Source organism: Saimiri boliviensis, chromosome 9 (assembly GCF_048565385.1).
Source record: "Saimiri boliviensis isolate mSaiBol1 chromosome 9, mSaiBol1.pri, whole genome shotgun sequence".
In the NCBI taxonomy this organism is placed as follows: Eukaryota; Metazoa; Chordata; class Mammalia; order Primates; family Cebidae; genus Saimiri; species Saimiri boliviensis.
The window spans coordinates 81,526,215-81,550,654 of NC_133457.1; the positions used below are offsets into that span (position 1 = coordinate 81,526,215).

At 39.0% G+C, this 24,440-nt stretch overlaps 1 protein-coding gene across 1 annotated transcript in view; it reads right to left on the reverse strand.

Annotated features, from left to right (window-relative positions):
• The window catches only part of MACROD2 (mono-ADP ribosylhydrolase 2), a 2,026,697-nt gene that overhangs the window by 514,425 nt on the left and 1,487,832 nt on the right, over positions 1-24,440 (reverse strand). The gene's annotated exons all lie outside the window — the stretch shown is intronic.

Below are 24,440 nucleotides of genomic sequence, written 5' to 3' on the forward strand. Positions count from 1 at the left end.
GAGCAGCATGCACTGAGGTTGCAAGAATAAGCAATAGTAAGATTATCCATCCTTTGCTGACTACACAAAAAAACTCCATGTAAGCATTATAAACAAGAGGTGACATGATCCTTCCACAGGTTTCTTTTTAGCAAATTTTACAAAGACACTAAAAAGAGAGAAGTATATCTTAAGATGGAAAGGATCACATTAAAGCTCAGAACCACCAGAAATGCACACAAGAGCAGCACTAGAAATTATTATTCAGAAGTTGTTGGAGTGTGAATAGAAGATCAATTTCATTCCATCATCAAATCTTTAGACGGGCATAACCCAGTGCTTGGTGACTTCACTTTTGTTTCTTAATCCATATGAATAATGGGGTTTTCAACATGCCAAAATGGTCACTGCATTCTTTATAACATCCTATTCTGCAAGCCAAAGATAGCAGTACAATTAATACATGTGATAAATGCAAGAGCACCTAGTTTTGTTCCTGCTTTTTAATCAACACTGAGGCCTTTTAACATAGAGCTCCCTTATTTCTTGAATGCTTCTGAAGACGTCCAATTCCCGGGGCCCTCAGAATAATGGAATCCACCTTCCTTTGTTTTAAAAGTTGAGGAATGATTGCGGCTCCCGGCCTCTTCATTTGTGCCAACAAGACAACCCATGTGGAAGTGATAAAAAGAATTTCACCATCCCTACTCGGAAGCCTTCCAGTAAAGAACAAAACCAGGGGTGACATATCTTTATCAACGACTGCCAGCTCGAAAGCTATTCTGTCCTGGGCAAATATATTAATGCGTGTGCTTGCTGAGACTGCTTAGTGGATTCAAGCCTCTGGAAATTAGAAGTGCTGATGAGGGGGAACAGTATCATGTGGAAGGCTGGCAAAACCTCATGGACCCTGCTGCCTGTTGCAGTTTTATTGTTCTTATAATTGAAACAATAAATAATATGTCATGACCTTGAGGTGTCCACTGTGACACCTCAAATTACTGCTTCAATTTCAGTCCAGCCACTCCTACCCTTCTGGGAACATTCCTTCATGTCTTACATTTTGAGGCAGCACACCTATGTTTCCCAGAAAAAAAAATCCAGATACTTATCAATAGGCCTTGTTTAGGGATGTTTTTCTACTTTTCTGGCTGCCAATTTATTTCTCATCTATAATTAGTCAGTATGAACTTATTTGGCATGCTTAGATGAACACTCATTATAAAAATAGATACAGGAAGATGGAAACCCAGAGGCAGAAGATGCAGGATTGGAAAGTGTTCCAGCAGGAAACGGCAGTACCACCTGCCTTGGTTGTTAACTTCCATACTCATCCATTTTGGCTCACTCTCTTCTGTTTAAGGATTCTTTGTTGTGCAGTCAACGCAGACATTTAGTTGTAAAGGTCTCAGTATAATAATCTGGGAATTACCCTATTCTTTGAAATCATCCTTTAACATCATAGTGTAAACCGGTAGTTCCCAATCACCCGGAGAATTTGCTAAAACCCAAGTTGCTGCCTTATCCTCAAGAGCTCTGATTCAGCAAGTTTAGGGCGGAGCCTAAGAATCTGCATTTCTAACAAGTACCTAAATGATACTGATGCTACTGATCTGGGCACATTTTGAGAACCACTGCTACAACAGTAAAAGGCTTTACATTGTCCATGGGAGCTACTGAGAAAAATACATTATACACAGTATTTGGCCACATGTGGTATCTTATGCCTGTAATCTCGGCACTTTGGGAGACAGAGGTGAGAGGACCGCTTAAAACCAGGAGTTCAAGACCAACCTGGGCAACATAGCACAACCCCATCTCTTCAAAAATTGTAAAATATTAGCTGAGCATAGTGGCACATACCTGTAGTCCCAGTTATTTGGTAGACTGAGGCAGAAGGATCACTCGAACCCAGGAGTTGGAAGCTGCAGTAAGCCATGACCATGCCAGTGAGATCCCATCTCAAAAAACATATATGTTTTATAAAACCAAATATTTCCATGCATGCATACACACACACATATATATATATAAAAAACCAAAAATTTCCATGCATGCATGCATATATATATATGCATGCATGGAAATTTTTGGTTTTATAAAACAAAAGAATTTAGCATTTTCTAATTCTAATCAGAAATTTAATTTAGCTTTGAATTCAGAAGTTGAATTTAGTTAAAGTTGGCAAGTATGCCGAGTAGAATTTAGAGTTGGCAAGATGCTTAACGCCTAGGCAGTTATCAGTGACACTGAAGATCTGACAAACTCAGAACTCCAGGGCCTTTGCTCTGTTTACTCCACACCACCTTGCAGCCAGGTCTGGCATCAAATCTGCCTGAACTGCTAAAAACGATACAATTGGTTATCACACTTGTATACTGGGGGTTGAACTGTTTATGTGTTTGAAACTGATGAAACATATCTATCAACCTCCACATCTACCATCCTATTACATGCTTTAGAGACTCTCTTTGATTATGAAAACTTCTAAGTTAAAAAAAAAAAGCATAAATTACTTTTGTTCAGTCAAGAAAGAGCCTGTAAGGGAGGGAGAATGAATGTATTTATATAGAAAAGCTTTTCTCAGGAGAAAAACATGGTGCTATTTTAAAACCAACCAACAGAACTGGGTCAATGTGGGTATTTTAAAATAAATAAGTCATTACTTTATTTAATGTAATAGGCTTTATATTCAATTTTAATTATGTTTTACTTTCTTCTGTCAATTAATTTGCACATAGAGACATAGCTTTAGCTATACATATTTCAATGACCTTAAAGAAATGTAATTTGAATTACTATGTTAAGACGGATGTGTGTCGACATGCAGCAAATACAATCACATATGGAAGCTTTGTGTCTCTTTTCAGGGAGGGTTTCAAAGTTGTTGAGGTCGTGTTTATTCCATCAGTGGGTATAATGCATCACATACACGGATTTTTTGTCTTGACAGACCCGAGTTTGAATCCTGCCCATTATTCTGTAACCTTTGGCAAATCAATGAAATGCTTCTTAGCCTCAGGGTTATCATCTGTAAAACTGGGGGTGAAATATCTCCCATCTCACAAGTGGTACCATAGCCAAGAAGTGGCATGAGAAGGATTAACTCCTCTGTGATTTCCATCAGCTCCTCCCCACCTCCCTGGCACTCTCATTAAGGTACCACATTTAGACAACCTAAGCAGAAATAATGAACTTGAAAATGCAAATGTAGTTTTCAGACAAGTCTCCCACTCCACCCTACCTCCCAGGCCCATCGCAGACAAGTTCCTCCCTCCTCCATCCCAGGACCACACTATCACTTTCAATCCTTTTATAGCAGGAATTATGGAGCTGGGCCAGCCCACAGAGTACCTATGATACAGCATCCGCTATCCCCTGCAAAGTACCTACAGGATGTTTCCTTTTCTTCCCTAAGTTAGTTTTCCCTGTACCAGTCATCTAGTGCACTGGGACTGACTTTCCTCTTGAGAGAGAGAGAGAGAGAGAGAGAGAGAGAGAGAGAGAGAGAGAGAGAGAGATTGGACAGATGATCTCTAAGAGTTTTTTGTTGTCTAAAATAACTCTGAAGTATTCCAACTACATTTAGAGTACCCCATAATACAAATGGGAAAAAATCACATGACCCTAAAACATATGTTTATAAATTATGGCAGAAAGCATCTGTGTTATGTAGCACTGTCTTAATGCCTAAAATTATCATAATCTAGTATGTACATTTTTTCTACCTTCTGCAATTCTCCTAAAATGATTGCTTTACAATTGGACCACCAAAATTGTTCTTCCCAAAGAAAATACCATTTTATTCTATCATTAAACTTTCAGAATGAGCCTCAAAATAGTTAGGGAGAAATGTTGACTTTATTTAAAGGGCACATCCAGCATCTTAATGTGAATATTGCTAAGAGATTTCCTTTGGATTAAATTTTGAATTATTGCTTTGTATGAATAACATCATTACACCTATTAAGATGAAAATTAAATCCATTTGAATAAAGAATGAAGACATAGAAAGTGTGCAGTTTAAAAAAACAAGTAAACACAAATTATGTAAACAAATACAGAGCTCATGAGTGCCGTGGATACCTAACTATTTTCCAGGAACTTGAAGCTGAAATCATGGTCTACTCTAACCTCAGGTCTGGCAATGACCTCAGATATCAATCTTTCAAACCTTTGAATTGATGGATGAGAACCAAAATCCTAGGAGGCTAAGATACTTGCTCATGCCAGAGAGCTCATAAGGACAACACCAGGACTGGGAGTAAGATTTCCTAAGACCTAGATCAGTGTTTTTCCAAGATCGGAGGCTAATTCTGGAGGGCGATAAATTTAACATGATGTAGTGTGTTTGTGGCATTCTGTGTTTTTTACGTGTGCTTTTAAAAAAAATTTTTTGTTTTGTTTGACTTGTTTGTTCTTATAATTGATTTTACATATTTGGTGTACTTAGAGAAAAAAACTATAATTGAGTAAAAATAAAATAAAATAATATGGTTGAGTAACTTAAAATACCTCACTTTTCTATCTTCCTCAGTGCTGGTGCCAAGTTTGTTGACTGATGTGCTTCCAACATTTCAGATAGGTAGCTAAAACTTGCAAAATATTTTGTCTAAGTCTGATATGGCATAAAATAAAAAAGACAAAAGAGTACATGAATAAAACCATAGATGACCACTTTACACATCATGTTCTGTTAATGTTGAAAGATTTAGCAAAGCAAAATACAGGACATCCACTTAAATCTGAATTTCAGATGAACAATGAGTAATTATTTTAGTATAAGTATGTCCCATGCAATAGTTGGGACATATTCATATAAAGTAATTATTCACTGTACATCTGAATTCACATTTAACTGAGCATCCTACAGCTTATCTGGCCAGCCTAGATGTGCCCATTTAAAAATGTTTAATTAAAATGTCACTTACCAGTAAGTTAAAATTTAACTTACTACATATACTGAATTCTTACCATGCAGAACTAAATTCACTCCAGTCTATTACAAGTAGAAAAAAAGGCATTCTGTACTCAATGCACGTTAGTTATAGTGATTTATTTCCAAGGAACACAATAAAAGAGTAATTTGCAAAAGACAGGAATTTTGTTTATGTATTCATGAACTTTATAACACAAGACAAACCAACCACAAAGACAATAGACTCCCTATTATAGAATTGCAATTAATCGATCTTTTGTATGTAACCAATATTCATTTAGATATTTCTTTAGTGAATAATTATTTTGTCAAATTTTATTCTCCTTGAAGACAGGAAAGATAAAGAAGATTTAAAAAGACAGGAGAAAAATAAAAAAAGAATTAGTCATAGCACAAATGACTGATCTGGACTCACCTAGTTTCTAGGGCTTGGGTCTCTGAGTGGGTATTTCTCCAATCTAGAGTTTATTGTGATTCTTCAAAAATATAACAATGTATCAATACAATATCAATAATATGGTGCAGAAGTAAATGTATGTTTATATTACTTTGTATGTTTTTATTTTATTTCAGTACTTCATACATTCATACAGCAAATGAGTTTTACTCTCTTATTTAACAGCTATAACAGCTGTTAAATCTTACAGGTGACACAGGTGTTTATTGTTCTGTGTTTTAAATTTTTCTGTTTGAAGATTTTTATAATAATAAGTTGGAGGAGAAGAAAAAAATGTTAATGAAGAGAAAAATAATTAACATAATTATACATGTTTATATTTTATTAAATTATATTTTGTAAAAATAATTATATAGAAATATATAATCTTAAAATAATTTTCAGAATGGCAAAATATAACAGGATTTAGAATGTGTCATATTCTAGCCTTCTCATTCAAAATATTAAAATTATTTTCCTATTTATACATGGTCATTGTCAACAAATACATTTATTGATTTATTTCATTTTAACATCTCTTGTCAGTTTTGTGAATAAATGGCAGCAGCACTTGCTCCATTCTTAATTCTTAATATTTAAAATTTTAAGCTTTAACTCACTGGTGAACAACTCCTACAATTTGCAAAAAATGCAAAGCTACTTTTTTCAACTTAAGGAAGTCATCTACAATCAAAATGTAGGAAGACTTTGTTTCATTAATAAGTATCTAAGAATAAGGAATAAACCAATGCATAGTGTCAAATAAATATTTCCTTAAATAAATTTTCATCGGATTGCCAACCTGGCTAATCTTGTCAGTAGTATTTTCACTGGAATTTCCATTCCATAGACTGTTACATAACCAGAAAAATGAAAGATCTATATGTGTACATGGAAAGCAAAAATGTTCATAATATCTTCATTTAAAATCCAGCTTGTAAAAATATATATACTACTTATGTTGCTCAGTAACCATTTCACTGAAATCTTAGCATTATGGCATTAAACCTAAAGAAATCCTTGAACACTGTCCCATGTTCACAGTACCATAGTACAGGAATTAATTTGTAAAAGGATCACTTAATCTTTAACCAAAAGCCTTCTGTCTCCTTCATCAAATGGACCTCAGCTGTCCTCCTGGGATGAGTTTCTGTTTCCCCACTTTCATATCTGCTAAGGGAGGTAGAGGGACACCAGCTATTTCTACATGTGGCCAAAGAAGGGTTAAAATATGGTAACTAACAGGTAACAAATAAAACTTTTTAGGCCTAATTAAATCAGGCTTATCATCAGTTATTTCCACTTAATTTTTCTCCGTTTCAAATATAAGCTTTATTTACTGTATTATTTTCATGTCTTTGCTGATAAATTTCCCATGTCCTCATTCGAATTTCTTCTGCCTGTTGACCTCTGTCACCTGTTGATGAACATCTGTTAATGTCTATCACCTCTCTGAATACACACTGTGGCCCCTGTCCTCCCACTCTCCCACACTGCTTGGTCCACCTTCCATTGAATATTTCATTTTCTTCCTCCCAACTTCTAAATTTAACTTCAGTTTGTTAAATGTCAGGATAATAGGTCAAAAAGGGGGAAAATCAGTCAAGCTAGGAGTTTTAATTCTACTATGTTAAACATCTGATTAGTTTTTTTTGAAAGGTTATACAATATTTATGTAAGTATTACAGTTTAAAGATATCCTTTAAGAGACAATATTTTTTTCAATTCACTTAAAATCACAAACATGGCTTTAAAAAAATTTTTTTTTGCTTGTATTTACAATTGTTTGTGTTCTTTGTTGTCTAAAAGAAATCTCTATCTTCCATTTGGTTACTTCCTATCCTTCTAAAGGAAGACCTTTACATACATGTTTAATTTAATAGTTTTTGTTTGTTTGTTTGTTTGTTTGTTTTTTTGAGGAGTTTCACTCTTACTGCCCAGGCTGGAGTGCAACTGCATGAAATCGGCTCACTGCAACCTCTGCTGCCTAAGTTCATGCAATTCTTCTGTCTCAGCCTCCCAAGTACCTGGAATTACAGGCATGCACCACCATACCCAGCTAATCTTGTATTTTCAGTAGAGATGGGGTATCTCCTTGTGAGTCAGGCTATTCTTGAATTCTTGACCCAGGTGATCCACCTGCCTTGGCCTCCCAAAGTGCTGGGATTACAGAAGTGAGCCACTCTAACAAATAGTTACAGAATATCTAATGTGGCCCACAAATATATACAGTGTAGGTTCAATGTTAAAAAACAAATTGGAAAAATATAAAGGAGCAAAATAATGAAAATTAAAAATCTTGGAATCCTATCTTCCAGAAATAAATATGTTAGTACTTACACACACACAGACACACACACACACACACACACACACACACACACACATCCCACAGAGTGCATATTTAGAAGAAAAATGCTACACAGGATTGCTTCTTTCTCTTTTTCTCTCAAACGGAGAAAGAGAACTGCCTACTTCCAGCTCTTCCCCTTTTGGCTGAGAGCAATGATCAAGGATGGGAGAGTAACAAGGTGGAGAAGCCTGAATCTCTGATTAATCCCATGGAGCAGCAGCATCCTGCTACTGACTTAGACCTCCCAGTTTTGAGAATGTTACGTTGGAGAGAAATAAACTTCCATTTTCTTTAAGGTATACTCATAGTTATTTTAGGAGTCTCTTTGTTAGAGCAGTAATTCTATCTAATACATAACCCAAATGGTCAAAACTGATGGTAAGTATTTTAAGAATTCAGAGAAGAGAGAATACTGTATTGATAGCAGTCATATATAGACTTCAGAGCAAAGGTGATTAACAAGATAAAGGTGAAGAGTTTTGAGTTCAAGATGGCAGCTATGCTCAGGCATTTGCTTCCTCTTCTTCCAAAAGCTACATTAAAGTGGTGGTAAAGGAACTAAAAACAAATAAATAAACCCATAACTGCAAAGGAGCAAATGAGAGATTTTAATTTCTGGATGACAATACGCAAATAGAAATGTGTGGTCAGGAGATGAGGCAGAAAGAGCCGCGTCCAAGAGATAAGCCAGAGACCCACAGGACAGATGGCAGCCAACTTTCCTGGCAGAGCTCTGGAGGATTCTGTGCTCCACATCAGGGTTTCCTAACCTCAGAATTTGGGGCCAGATAATTCTTTGCGGGAAGAGACTGTACTGTGCATTGCAGGAAACCAGTACAATACTCATCCCTTCAACCCTCACAATAAAAATGTGTCCAGGCTGGGCACGGTGGCTCACACCTGTAATTCCAGCACTTTGGGAGGCCAAGATGGGCAGATCACCTGAGGTCAGGAGTTAGAGAACCAGCCAGAACAATATGGTGAAACCCCACCTCTACAAAAATACAAAAATTAGCCGGCTGTGGTGGTGGGCACCTGTGGTCCCAGCTCCTCAGGAGGCTGAGACAGGAGAATTGCTTGAACCTGGGAGTCAGAGGTCGCAGTGAACCAAGATCATGCCATTGCACTCCAGCCTGAGTGACAGAGTGAGACTCCATCTCAAAAAAAAAAAAAAAAAAAAAAAAAAAAAAAAAAAAAAACACCCTTTGTCCAGACATTGCCAAATAACCCTGGAAGGCAAAGTTGCCCCAGGTTGAGAACCATTGCTCTACACTAGGCTTTCTACAAATACTTAGTGAATACTGACTGTGTGCCAGACACCATTCTAGGAACTGGAGATATAAAAGCAGATACAATCATCAGAAACCCTTCTCTTTATAATACTTATTTTCTACTGGAACTAGAGAGGCAACAAACAAGCTAAACGAGCAAAGAATATAGTTTGTCAAGTGTTGATAAGAGCTATGGAGAAAAATGGAGAAAAAGACAGAAGGCACTGAAGGAGAGAAGAAAAAGGGATTTAGAAAATATGAGACTCTAGAGCAGCTGTGCCAGCTAGCTCACAAATCCCTTTCCTGGCCTCATGTGCACAAAACATCAGTGTTCGGATTTTGCCTTTTGGGTAAACACTGGAGAGATATGTACTAAATAATGTGAATGGACTCCAAGGAAGAAATGCAGATGCCAGTAGTGGACCTCAGATCATTATGAAGCCATATGCTGATGATCAGACTGGCAATGGGCAGTCCCTGAGGATTCACAGGGTAGTGCTGGGTAGTTATGATATAGGGAGAAAAATGGCTGCAACAAATCTGGAATCTGGGGTGTAGTCTGACTTCAGGTGGTAGCAGGAGAAACACAATTACCTGAAGCCATTGGCTATTTAATAGTTAATGTATAAACCTCTGATGTAATTAACTCACTTTCTCCATCAAACATTCAACAATGATGATTTATAAAGCCATGTGAAAAGAAATGCCCTTTCAGATAATTTCTTATTTCTTAAGATTACATTACACTGCTGAGCAGAACAGATAGTTGAATACCACTAACGAAGCTTCAGTAATATTATTGTAGAAAAAATGAGTAAGGAGCCTTTTGCTTGAATAAAACCTTTACTCAAAATTCACACTTAAGCCACATGGAAACCAAAACAGTAAGAAATATTTACTGATATCTGGTGGGCTCATTTCATTTTCTCCGGGGAAGATATGCAATCATTGGTACAGTCCTTAACAGCTTGATGCTATGAGCTCAGACAAGGTGGGGGGAAAGCTGAGATAGTGAGCTTACTTCCCCTTACTTAAAGGTTTTATTTTACGTAATATTTTGGCATTTACCCACCACAACTGTTACCAAAAGAAGACGGTCATATCTTTCTCATTTCCAATACGTAGTGAGATACTTGCTAGCAAAATTTGGAAACAAACAAAACATAAATGAATTGTGCCTACGAAATACTGATTATCTGGGGACTGCCCATCTTTCCTTGGCTAAACAGTCATTATCTTCTATCTGCTATCTAAGACGGTCACTTTCAGGAAAGGAGAAGGGCGTTCTCTTTTAACGCCCAGATCAACCAAGCCATCTTTGCCAAAAAAAGAAGTGTCAACTACCACAGGCAGAGCCCCCACATGCCCAATATGGTTTTACTCACTTCTAACTATGTGTTCCCAGCTAAATCAAGATAGCAGATCCAATTTCTGCATCCTCATATATAATTGGTTGAAAACAGTCAACCCACCTTTTCTCAGTGAAAAGTCAAATCAGAATCATTACTGTTCTATAAACATATCCTGTCTACTCATTCCTGCTACTTGGGTCATACTAGGATTCAGTCTTTTTTCTCTCTCTTCTCCAATGTTAATGACTTCCCTCTACTCTCACCTATTTACATATTTGTGTCAATTTTTCTCACCTTCTCCAAAAAGCCTTGCCTCACCAGTTTAGCCCCAAATATTCTCATCTTTCTTCAACTCTCTAGAGGATCTATCTTATACCTGACTTATTTTTGCTGATGCCTAATTATATATCATTCCACCACTGCCATCTAACTGTTTCAAAGGATCACGATCAAATATCTGGGGTCCAGCTAGCATATTTTGTCTAACTTATAGCCAGGGAATGAAGGATACAATCTGTTTGGTGTCCACCACAGCATCTGCGATGCTTTTTAGATAATCTCACTGATTGGCCTAAAGGACATTCTAGGGACAGTCCCCAAAAACATATTCCTTGCTTTGTGGAGGTTATAGTAGTGCCATATAACCTTCCTTATTTGAAATTTAAAAAAAATCTATTTTCCACTTTTGAAAACTTAAAAACATCTTTCTATTTTATTAGTCCATTGGTTAACTTCTAACCAGCAGTATTAATTTGTCCCAAGAATATTCAGCTTTTTAGATTGGATGTGACGCTCACCCATGGTAACCATCAGATGTTGAAGAGGGACCCCTGAATACTCCTCACTACCCTATGAGGAGTATCCAGCTGCCTGGATCACTGTGTGAGCACAGGATATTTAAGTTTATATAAAGAGAGGTTAAATGGTCATAACACTAAAAAGGATAATAAAAGAATAATTAGCCCACCCAAATTGCCTTTTAATGTGACCTCAGAATCATTCTCTACTTGCCAGAATGTTTTCATGCAAAGTTGCACTAGTTACTGTGGATGTTAACAAAAAACTCTTTAATGCTTGATGCATAGGAAAGTACTAGTTGGGCCGCCCTTATTCCTGTTGATAGCTCTGCATTCAATTGCTTTGGGCTCACTACTGTGAAAGGACGAGAGACCATGTGGTTGTGAATCTCACAATGGCATATTATAAACCAACACATAATGGAAATCACTTTTTTTGAGCTGTGCCATTTTTCTTGTCGGGAATGATGTTTTGCCTACCCTGGACACTGTTGTAAAAGAAAATTATCCTACCTAGGGCTTAACTTTATCCAACAGTTGTGGCTGCACACTACCAGGAACTCTGTAGGGTACCAACGAAAAAATGGCAAGCCCATGATCCCTTCCCTTGGGGCTCCTAGGGGGACCCTAGTGGAGAGTAATCATTCACTTCTCAATCAAATATAACACTGTAACTGCAGTAAATCGTCTGAAGGAGAAGTTCAAGAGGTAACAAGAGTTCCTTTCTTCCTTGGTGGCCAAACACCATCACCAAACACATCTTTATGAGCCAACAGTAAGGCACCTGGAGATGGCCAAATGCAGAGATCTTTTTGGATTAATGGAGAGACCTAAGCAAAGCAAACAAGCTTAAGCCACTGGGGCAATCACAGTAACTGTCGGCCAATAACAAGATGAGCCAACACCAGGAAGAACACTCAGTCATAAGATAGCCTGGGCTGCCGGAGCCTAAGAATCCAGAGTTGGACTTGGACTGTTCCATAGAACCTCAGTGACTATAGAAATGTTCTACTTTGCTCTGTCCAATATGGTAGCCACCAGCCAATGGTGGCTATTGAGTCCCTGAAATGCGATGGGTGAAAGTCAGTAATTAAATTTTTAATTTTATTTAGCTTTAATTTTAGCCAAAATTGCTGCATGTAGCTAGTGCTCTAGGAGCTGTATAGTACAGGGAGATAAGGAAGTGTATAGGGCATTACCTAGGCACTACACAGAAAATATGTCCCTGGATTATACAATTCCCCCAGTCGGGGGGTTTCCCATAGGTGATAGCTCCTAACAGGAAGACCAGGAAACAAAAGCCTTTTGTGGGTGACTAATCTTTCACCTAGAACAGAAATTATAGACAAATGACTGATAAGAAACTTTAGCAAAGTCTCAGAATACAAAATCAATGTGCAGAAATCACAAGCATTGCTATACACCAATAACAGACTAAAAGTCAGCCAAATTAAGTGTGAACTCCCATTTACAATTGCTGCAAAGAGAAAAAAATACCTAGGAATACAACTAACAAATGATGTAAAGGACCTCTTCAAGGGTAACTACAAACCAGTGCTCAACAAAGTAAGAGAGGACACAATCAGATGGAAAAACATTCCATGTTCATGGTTAGGAAGAATCGATATTGTGAAAATGGCCAGACTGCCCGAATTAATTTACAGATTCAGTGCTATCCCCATCAAGCTACCTATGACCCTCTTCACAGAACTGGAAAAAAAAACACCTTAAATTTCATATGGAACTGAAAGAGAGTCTGCATAGCCAAGACAATGCTAAGCAAAAAGAGCAAAGCTGGAGGCATCATGCTACCTGACTTCAAACTATACTACAAGGCTACGGTAATCAAAACAGTATGGTGCTGGTACCAAAACAGAGGTGTAGACCAATGGAACAGAACACAGGTCTCGGAGGCAATGCCACACATCTACAACCATCTGATCTTTGACAAACAGACAAAAACAAGCTACGGGGAAAGGATTTCCTGTTTAATAAATAGTGTTGGGAAAACTTGCTAGCCATGTGCAGAAAGCAGAAACTGGACCTCTTCCTGACACCTTACACTAAAATTAACTCCAGATGGATTAAAGACTTAAACATAAGACCTGACACCATAAAAACCCTAGAGGAAAGCCTAGGCAAAACCATTCAGGACATAGGCATGGGCAAGGACTTCATGACTAAAACACCAAAAGCATTGGCAACAAAAGCCAAAATAGACAAATGGGATCTAATTAAACTCCAGAGCTTCTGTATAGCAAAAGGGACAATCATCAGAGTGAACCAGCAAACAACAGAATGGGAAAAATTTTTTGCAATCTACCCATCTGACAAAGGGCTAATAAACAGAATCTACAAAAAACTAAAACAGATGTACAAGGAAAAGGCAAACAACCCCATTCAAAAGTGGGCAACAGATATGAACAGACTTTTCAAAATAAGACATATGTGAGGCTAACATATGAAAAAATGCTCATCATCACTGTCATTAGAGAAATGCAAATCAAAACCACACTGAGATACCACCTTATGCCATTTAGAAAGGCGATCATTAAAAAGTCTGGAGAGAATAGATGCTGGAAAGGGTGTGGAGAAATGGGAACACTTTTACACTGTTGGTGGGACTGTAAAGTAGTTCAACCATTGTGGAAGACAGTGTGGCAATTCCTCAAGGACCTAGAAATAGAAATTCCATTTGACCCAGTAATCCCATTACTGGGTATATATCCAAAGGATTATAAATTGTTCTATTATAAGGACACATGCACAGGCATGTTCACTGAGGTACTCTTTACAATAGCAAAGACCTGGAACAAACCCAAATGCCCATCCATGATAGACTGGACAAGGGAAATGTGGCACATATACAGCACGGAATACTATGCAGCCATAAAAAACGATGAGTTTGTCTCCTTTGCAGGGACATGGATGAATCTGGAAACCATCATTCTCAGCAAACTGACACAAGAACAGAAAATCAAACACTGCATGTTCTCACTCATGGGCGGGTGTTAAACAATGAGAACACATGGACTCAGGGAGGGGAGCATCACACACTGGGGTCTGTTGGGGGGAAATAGGGGAGGGACAGTGAGGGGTAGGGAGGTTGGGGAGGGATAACATGGGGAGAAATGCCAGATATAGGTGATGGGGGGATGGAGGTAGCAAACCACATTGCCATGTATGTACCTATGCAACAATCTTGGGTGATCTGCACATGTACCTCAGAACCTAAAGTGCAATAAAATACATATTTTTTTTAAAAAAAGAAATGGCCCATTAGCTATATCTGGCCCACAGATATGTTTGGGTTACTTTGTACTGTTTTTAAAAGTTTTAAAATTAATTCTCAGTATTTATAACAAATTTTTTTTTTTTTTTTAATCTCAATTCTTGACTTCTTCAGAAAAGTTCAACTATGAGGCGACACTGGCTAATCCTTCATGGCAACAAGGTCTGGAGCTGCATCCAAGGAACACTAGCAATTTAGTGGAGTCTCTGCCCAGCCTGCTTCACTTATTCATGTGGCCTGCGTTGGCCCCTGAAAGGGCTGGAGTTTGAGACTCCCTGGTCTACACATCTTCCCCAAGCAGAAGCATCAAATCTGAGAGCCTGGCACCACTTCTCACTTTGCCTTGGTGGCCTTCACTTTTAGTATTCAACAGAGAGAGTAAGGACCTCAATGTAAACACTTTCTATTCAAGGTAGAATCTCTTCACTGTTCTTCAAAAGCAAACATGGGTGTGCCCACAGAGGACTTCCAAGTGACTACATTAGGATGAGCATGAGCCCAGAAAGGGTATACAGAAGTGACACTTACTACCTAGAGCATGTAACTTAGCTGTGCCTCAGTTCCTAGACCTGTAAAATAAAAAGGAAAAAAAAAGCTAGATCATGAGGGTGGTGTGACATGAAGGACCTGATACAGGGCCTGGCACATCACAAGGGCTCAGAACATGATAGCTACTATTATTCTAGACTTTAGATTGGCCATCGACCACGGAAACCACCTCTCTACGGAGAAAGAATGAAGACAAACATTTCCCACAGTCTGAAACAGAGACATGGGCAGGTTTTCACTCCCTAGTCTGTTCCAACCCACAGTAGAAATCTGAGTATGCTAGTGTATGTTATATGTTAAATGAGCAGTCCCAGGAATCCAGTTATTAGTGACTCATCAAAATCTCTCCATTTCACTAAGGGACTGCAGCACGGCCTGGACGGGTTTTGGAGTAACACAGATACACATGTCAAGCGTGCACAGCTTCTTTTCTTACTAGTGCACAGAAAACCCCCTGAGAGATTACCTTTCCCTGCACAAAAATGTCAAATCTTCCCCAAACCAGTCCTTTGTCTGGCCCACTAGGCCTTTCCAACAGCATTCTTCAGCCACTGACCTTGACTACAAATTTAGATTACAACATAAAATTTCTAAAACTGTGGTGGCTCTAAAAATTCAGCGTTTCTTCGCAGATTTACATTTTGAAAAGCACATTGTGTTTGAACTCAACCCAAATTATCTGCCACGACTCATGTGATGACACACACCACGACGTCCTTCCCTCAGCAAAAGATCTTTCTTTTCTGAATAAATTTAGTTTAGATCACATGAAATCAAGCATTTCTTGTAGACTCTCTTTAAAGAGTGCTTAAAGCTGAGCCAGAGACTGCCATGGATGGCTGGCTTTGTCGCCCCTCTCACCGAAATGAGCGAGTGTCTAGGTGGTAAGAACACCAGTCCCTCTTGCTGTCTACTTATGCATCGTCCCCAGTTAAATTGTAATTGTCCAAATGGTTGGATTTTTATCATCAATAATTTTGGTTTTGCTGGAGTTTTAATGAGATGGATAGACTACCCAAGAGGTGGCAGAAAGTGAATGTGTGTCATACTATCATTTTCACTTTTGAAAAGTTTCATAAAACTCTCTGTGCCCTAGATCCAAAAGGCAGTTTATGGATATCTACCAGAAACCCTCACCATGCCCACTGCTGTCTCTTGCCAGCCACCAGTTAGCACCAGTTGCCAGACAGAAGGCCATCCAAGTCTAGAACAATGTTCGGTTCTGATTTATTTTTCCAACCCCACTAATTTTCTGATACGATTTGCCTATCTACTTATGGCGCTGGCTGGCAGTCAAATTAAACAAGGCAAGGGAATACCATCCCTAATTTCACAAAGTTTATAATTCGTACTCAGGAAAAAATACAGTCCTATATTAAAGGGCTACTCTCTACACAGTAATACATGTTTTTTCATTTAAATCCTTCCAATGACCATAATATCTATTGTATGTATCACATATATATCTTTGCTAATGATAACGCCATTGCAGTTAATAACTGAAGCAGGGGTTTAATAGTGATTCGGTGTGATTTAGTGTCAGCTAACATTTGTAGAGCACTGCACAAGTACATTTCTTTATTTTTCCGTATCTACTTCTCAAAAGGTATCTATGAGGGAGACAGGACAAGTAGTAGAAAAACATTTTATTCGGAGCCTCTATGGTCCAGACATGGCAGTAGGGATACCTCTTTAACAGTGCAAGGACTAGAGAGAGGTGAGGCTTACAGTAGGCAGAATGGGTTACACAAGCAGAGAGCTGGCAGCTGAGACCTGCCTCCTTGTACTGTACATCCCAAGCACCCTGATTACCTCACCCTAGTCCTGACCCTGCATATAAATATTATCACCAGCCACCTTGTGAGTTACACATTATCTTCCCCATTTCAAAGCTGGGCAAACTAATACTTAGAAACCTTCAGCAACATAAGACCAAAGACTTCCAGTAATAAACCTGCTGACCCCATTCTGGTGTTCTTTCTGCCACTGAGGGGCCTATGCCCCGAAGACACAGCCAATTAAACCACACTTGTAAGCTTCATACACACTGACTCGGTTCCTTCAACTTTCACACAAAATCCACTGTAAATAGTGCTCAAGGAAAATTCATATTTAAGCTTTGTTATCACTATTTGTAAACTGAAAATGCTGTATATTTTGAGCTGTGGCAGCTTCTTCAAAATACTGCAATTAGGATATCCTAATTATAAATATAGTTGGGTTTTTATCATCAGTAATCTTGCTTTTTCTGAGATGAAATCTCACACAAAGAAAGTGAATGTGTGTCATACTGTTATTTTCATTTTTATACAGTTTCATAAAGCTCTCCATCTCCCAGATCCACAGTTTATGAATATCCACCAAAAACTGTCATCATGTTCGTTACTTCAGTAGTTGCCAAAATAAAATACTCAAGTTAATACTTATCCAGCTTCAAAGTCACTAAAAACACGAAAGCTTCGAGCTTAAAACAACTTCATTGTAAAGGGCTGTATATTTTATTTCTTCCTGGTAGCTTTAAATCTACTCACAGCAGTCCCGGACGGAATTTATGGGAATACAATAATATGCCAATTAACTAGAGTCAACCAGTTCCTAATTCTACATCTCTGGAATGTCTTTATTATTAATGGAAATCCCTGCCATGCTCACTGAGAAACGAGAAGGCAAACCGAAAAGAAAACCAACCCACTCTTAACTATAGTTATAATTGCTCTTATAGATGCACGGTTCCTCACCTCGAGCTTCAAGTTCATGGATCAAACTCAGCCCAGTTGTCTGCTGGGGGAAGCTGCTGACACAATTAGGGCAAGTCACCCAGGAGAAAACCCACAGGCCTATCCACAAAGCACACAGCCAGGCAACATGTCTTATTATATATTTGTTCTTGCCGTCCCTTCCCTGTGGTTTAAACGCCCAGTTGCCATTAGATGTATCTGATGAGAAACAGAATGAAAGGCTGGCTGAAGTTAGGGGCTGCAGCTCCGCCATGAACTCTAGTGAGATCTATGCGTAGCTCATAACGAGTTTTCAAACCCGTTATCAAGAAGTAGCGGGGAGATGAATGTGTGGACCCTGTTAAGGCACAGGCCGGGGATTCTGTCAGAGAAACTGAAGTGAAGGAACTTGATCAGAGAATAGGAAAGCCCACCTGCTGTTTCACAGACATGTTGAGTCTCTTTAGAGTATGCAGCACATCAGGAGCACAGGAGTCCACCTGACTCTCAGTAGTGCCACAGTGGGACTTGGCATACCCTACAGCCAATGAGACCTTGCAGTCCCTCTGTTCACTCTGCCTTCACCCTTACACAGGATTAACTGTCACGGCAGTTGGGGGGTCTTGGTTACTAGAGGGAACCTTGAAGCTCTAGGCTCCTCTTAAGCTTTAAAAATAGGGGTGACCACAGTGTTAATGTGCCCTGGTTTTCAATGTCATGCTGTCATTGTTATAGTCAGCAACCCCAGGGTGAGAGGGATGGATGGCCTGCCCTTGCAGTTATCACTGCTTTGGTTTTGGTTCATTGGTGCTTTGATTTGCTCCAGAAATGTGGTTCCACCACGATGGGGAAGGTCTCCAAGTCATACCCACTCCCTGAGGGTATCTTCCCCAATCTGGACATTTCACGAAATTCTAAGACAGGTTCTCCCAACATCCGTGTAGAACTTCATTTAGTCCTTTCCCAGTGTGAGTTTTACACATAAAGGCTTCATGATACCACCAAATGGTCATCTATATTAATAAAAAAATAGATCACTTCTACCCAAAAAGCCATTTAAAGAAAAATTTACCTATTTTCATCACCAATCATTTTTCTATTCTAAGTTTTTCCCAGTCCTCATTTTATTTGTTGGAATTAACTGTAATTTTTTTTCATTTTTGCCACTTCCCCTGACTCCAACAAAAGAGACTCCTCTGCGTTGCACGGAGGTCTAGGCTTCTCCTCAACTTTGCCACAAAAGCCTTTGCAGGTCAGCCCTCGACAATCAGCTACAGGGGTTCAGATTCTGGAACTACTGGGGAGGGAAATCTCATTTTGCTCTGCATTCCCAAATTCATTAATCCCTGACTCCAGGAATGGCTCCTCTCCAACCTAGTGCAAGCCAGAAAGTGGAAAGAGGGAGATTCGGCTTCTCTAGGTACCAGATTCTTACCTCATTCTTCCAGCCCATCTTCACTGCGGTCTAAACTGAGGTCACGTGGCACTTTGCTCATTTTAGAAGGAAGACTTCATTGCTTTTATTTCCTAGCTGTAGCTAGCAGTTAATTTAAATACACGATTTATATACCATACAGATTCTCCTTAAATTGCCTTAATTGTATTTCTTAGCAAACTATAACTCTTATCAACTGGTTTTGTATAAAAAGTTTCTTTAAAAATTGGTTTAAGGATATTCTCACACCCATTAAAAATAACAGTGTATTTCAAACAAGACTATCTGCCTCACTTTCCTCATTTATAAGAAAAACAGAGATAACAGTTCCTATTTCATAGTGTCCTGGTGAGAATTCACACTTAGGACAATGTTTGCTCATAGAAAATAGTAAATGTTAACTCTTACTGAATACAAACACAGCAAAACACCAATCTTGTGATAGGTTCTCAATAAATGGTAGTTATTATATTTTCCTAGTTAGCTACAGACTGGAAAAGAATGAAAGTCAGACTTTTTAAAAAATTGTAGAGACAGAGTCTCACAATGTTACCCAGGCTAGTCTTGAACTGTTGGCCTCAAGCAATCCTCCTGCCTCAGCCTCCCAAACTGTTAGGATTACATGTGTGAGCCACCTCACACAGTTGTAAGCCTTTCTGATATAATGTTGTTAGGACACCTGGGAGTGTCTTTCTTCCTCCCTCTTTCTTCCCATCTTCCCACCTGTTGTTTCTCTTCTTACCTCTTCGCCTTTTTACTTTTAAATCAAACATGCTGGCAGTTGAAGTGAAAGAAAAAAGAGATGGAAACACATAAAGTTTAGGCCTAAAAAGAAGCACTCGCTGGAAAATAATTTGGCCTCTGCTTAAAAGGACACAATTGCCAATACAGAGCCAAAAGAAATTTATGGTATTTTCCCAGCGGTTGGTATTTAATTAGCAATCTGCTATTGTCAATTGGCTCCGCTGTTACAAAATAAATCATTCGCAGGCTATTTTGAAGACTTGTCCTGTTGCCACCACCATTTCATCAATCTTCTCATCAGCTTTGTCATTACAGATCTCAGTGATTTCTCACCTTTTCAGGAACTCTACATGAAACCGACCTTGAGAAGTATTTGACCACTATCATCTCAGCTATTAAATGTCAGACTCAGACATCTCAAACTGTGTGTCAAGACACTACATTCTGGCAGCAATGAACCCATTACCTTTTCTCTCCCTCATAAAGCATGCTATTTGGGCACCCAAAATTGTATGCTACAAGTTCTCTCACGAGTCTAGTTTTATTGCAGATGTCTTTGGGAAAAAAAAAAAGTCTGTTGCCAGCTATATTCATGTCCAGACTTTTGATGGTCTGTGCCTGCACATTATGCAAATCATGTCTGCTCATCTTTACTGGGTGAGAGAGGCAGCAGGGTTGGGCAATGAGAAATGCTCAGCAACTTGTTCCATTAGCATTTTCCAGCCTTATCTGTTAAGATTATGAGTTCCTCAAATTGTATTCTCTACTCTTATCAAAAAGAGTCACGATGAGCCTGTCCTATTTCCGCAGAGGAGCCAGGAAAGAGTGGGAAGGCCAAGGGACCTTGCGCACAAGGGACCCACTGCCCTCAGACTTCGCAGTAAACACTCCTGGGTTCAGGCTTCTTGTCACCTCTGCATCATTGTCACTGCATTGACTGCTGTCTGGCATACTCCTTTCTCTACTCCCCTTTCCACTCACTCATTTATTACTTTCTGTTCAGTGAACATTTATTAAGCACCTACTACCTTCTAGGCATTGTTCGATGCTCTGGGAATATGCAACAGAACAAGCCATTTGAAGTCCTTGCTCTGATATAGATGCCACTCTAGTAAGATGACAGCCAATAAACCAATGCATATACACTTTTCCAGTAGTGATGAATGGTACACAAAAATCAAACGGTGAAGTGAGGGAGAGTAAAAGGAGGGCAGGACTACTTTGTGTAGGGGTTCAGGAAAAGGTCTTTGTGAAGAAGTGCTATGTGAGATAAGACCTGAATAACAGAAGCCAGTTGAACAGAGAGCTTTCGGAAGAGCCTTCTAAGTGGAGAGAACTGCAGATGTGGTAGTGGCCAGGGGCATGAAGGTGAGTCAGAGGCCAGGTGGAGTCAGAGGCCAGGGAGGCTGGAGGGTGGGAACAAGGGTTAACCGCTATGTGGTGGTCACAGGGACTTTTTGGTAACATGGACCTCTTTAGTAGCTGAGCAGAACCTACGGATCCTTCCCAGAATATGGTTTTTAAATACAAATATAAAAGATTACAAAAGAAAGAATTTTTCTGAGACAACGTTTACAAGGAAACAATGTGTTATGCAGTTAAGATGCATACTTCTTGGCCTAGCGCAGTGGCTCACGCCTGTAATCCCAGCACTTTGGGAGGCCCAAGCAGACGGATCACCTGAGGTCGGGAGTTCAAGGCCAGCCTGACCAACATGGAGAAACCCTGTCTCTACTAAAAACACAAAATTAGCCAGGCGTGGTGGTGCATGCCTGTAATCCCAGCTACTTGGGAGGCTGAGGTGGGAGAATCACTTGAACCTGGGAGGCAGAGGTTGCGGTGAGCTGAGATCGTCCATTGCACTCCAGTCTAGGCAACAAAAGCAAAGCAAAACTCCATCTCAAAAAATACATATATACCCTTCTTATGAACACATAAAAACAAGATCCTATGGTGGTTCTACCATAATTTGAAGTCAAGATGAGCATAAGTAGTGTTTTGAGATCTCTGCAACAACTGTTATGTGATAGGAAATATCTGTGATTTCTATTGATGAAAGTAACAAAAGCTGCTGATACTACTGTGATTTGTGGCTACAGTCACGACAGGAGGAAGTACTAAATTTTAATTAGAGGTTAGTGAAAATGAACGTAAATTTTGCCCCAAATTTACAAACTCTCTGAGATCTCTTGAGTCTGTGGATCGAGAATCACGTGGTTCTTGGTCTTGTGGATTTCACTCTCAAGGGAAAGAAAAAGCCCCAGGAAAACCATGCAGGCTGTCCTCTACCCTCTGTTCAAACCAGGATGGACCCAGAGTCTTCCTCGACTCTGTCCTCTGCCCAGCACCCCCACTGCCCTGGGCACCCTTTATCCTAGAACTTTCCACATGATCCTGTGATCACTGTCTATTTGTATTTTCGGCACGTGTAGTTCCTGTCCTAAGAAAGACTGTAAGCTTTCGTACAGGAAAAAAGACAGGAACTACACATCAACTGTTTTTGTATAAACAGTGTGCAATGCCTGGGACGTGCCAGCTACTAAGTAAGTATTTGCTAAATAAACAAAGACCGAGAGGCTTTTGATAGAATTACACTTGAAATCTAAGCTGCCAACATTGTTTTGAAGGTCATATTTTCCTTTCAGAAACAGGTTACATGTGGAAATACACGACAATTAAAAAATAGTACCATCAGAACTAGAAATGAAAACGCTGACATCTTTGACAGTGTTGACAATGTTGAATCGATTGAGAAAAGAAAGAAAAAAATTAAAAGTAGATTAACTGAAAAAAGGATAATGCAGTTATCTAAAGACCAAGGTTGTCTGGTGTTTAAAATCACGCAAGCCTTTGCAGGAAAATAGAAAGCAAAATGGGCAAAGTGGGTAAGCAGTGTGCCCATCAGCCATAGATCAGCAGATCAAAAGCTCAGGCTTGGGGGTGAGCTTCCTGAAGTCTCCACTTTCTCCCATTTGTCTTTAGAATAAGCTTCCCATTTTAGACAACAGCCTAAAGCTGCCTGACTCCAGCACACTGCCATCCATCCAAAATAAAGGAAAGAGCAGGGTAGAATTTTCTCCAAGACTGGGCCACATCCATAGTCTGGCTGGATCTCTGCACACTAGGGCTGGTTTTAAGTCCCTCTCCTCATTTGAGGATAGGGACAGAATTCAAGGCTTGAATCTTAATCTGTATGAGACAGATGCACTGGCTTTATACATGCTCAGCTCCCCATTTAAGAAACAATGTAAAACATTCGATCATTCAATGCATTTTTGTTAAAGCTTTTTATGTACCAGACTCCTTGGATTAAAAAACAAAACAAAAACAATGCATGGGTGAATTTACACAGTCGCAGTCCTTGAGTCGGTAGGAAAGCCAACAGGTAAATCCAAAACCACAGAAAAAGGCGGGGATATTTGTAAGGGAAGTTTTCCTAAGGCTGAGGAAAAATTCACCAAAGATGCAATATTTGAGCAGGGATAACAGGCGTAAGTAGAACAATCTGTAATCTCAAAAACCATGTGTTCGCAGAGAAGGCAGCACCGATCTCTGAGAAATTAGAGTCACTATTAGGGTCTACCTACTCCCAAGGAGATTTAGAAGTTTCCTGGGCTTGTTAATCATTTGATCATGTTTGACTAATGAACTAATGGAAATATCCATGGCTTAGAAATGTTGACACCACAAATGACTATTCAGCTCTCGTTCTAATCACATGAAGGCTTAGGAGCTTATAAGAGAAGCAGTCTGGATACTAAAAGGTCCCATTTGTGAATTATTTTATTCAACTTGCAATGGGTATGGTCTTGGCATGGTGCTAAAGGCAAGACAATAAAAGTTGACCAAACCATCGACCTGCAAACTTGGTTTCAAAAATAAATTACCAAGCAATTCTGTGTAAGTTGTATAAGCAGCAGCATGAAGAGTGTCATGGGACAATGCTAGAAGAAATCTGAAATAGACTGTAGTGAAATTCATAAGCGCCGAAAGAAGATCACTGATATGGTAGTTTACTTTTATCATTAAGGGAAAATACAGTGCTTTTGATGATTATAATTATGAACTTGGAATTCCAAATTAAAAGCTCAACTGCCATTTATCTGCTGTATGATGTTTAAAGTCTAAGTTTTCTCATCAAAAAAACGGGAATAATTATGAATATAACATATGATCTTTGTCTAAGCACCTTACTTGAATTAGTTTAATTAATTAAATTAATTGAATTAATTCAAGTGAGGTGCTTAGACAAAGGAAGCACTCAGCACTTCACACCTGTGATTATTTTTCATTTACATACAGTCATGCGTGTAAATAACATGTATGTGAATAACAGGATCTTTGTGATGATTAAATGATTTAATTCAAGTAAGGTACTTAGACAAAGGAAGCACTCAGCATTTCAACACCTGTGATTATTTTTCATTTACATAGTCACGTATCACTTAATGATGGAATACATTCTGAGAAATGTGTCGCTAGGAAATTTCATTGTTGTTTGAACATCATAGTGCGTACTTACACAAACCTAGGTGCTAAGACTACCACACACGTAGGTTGTATGGCATAGACCATT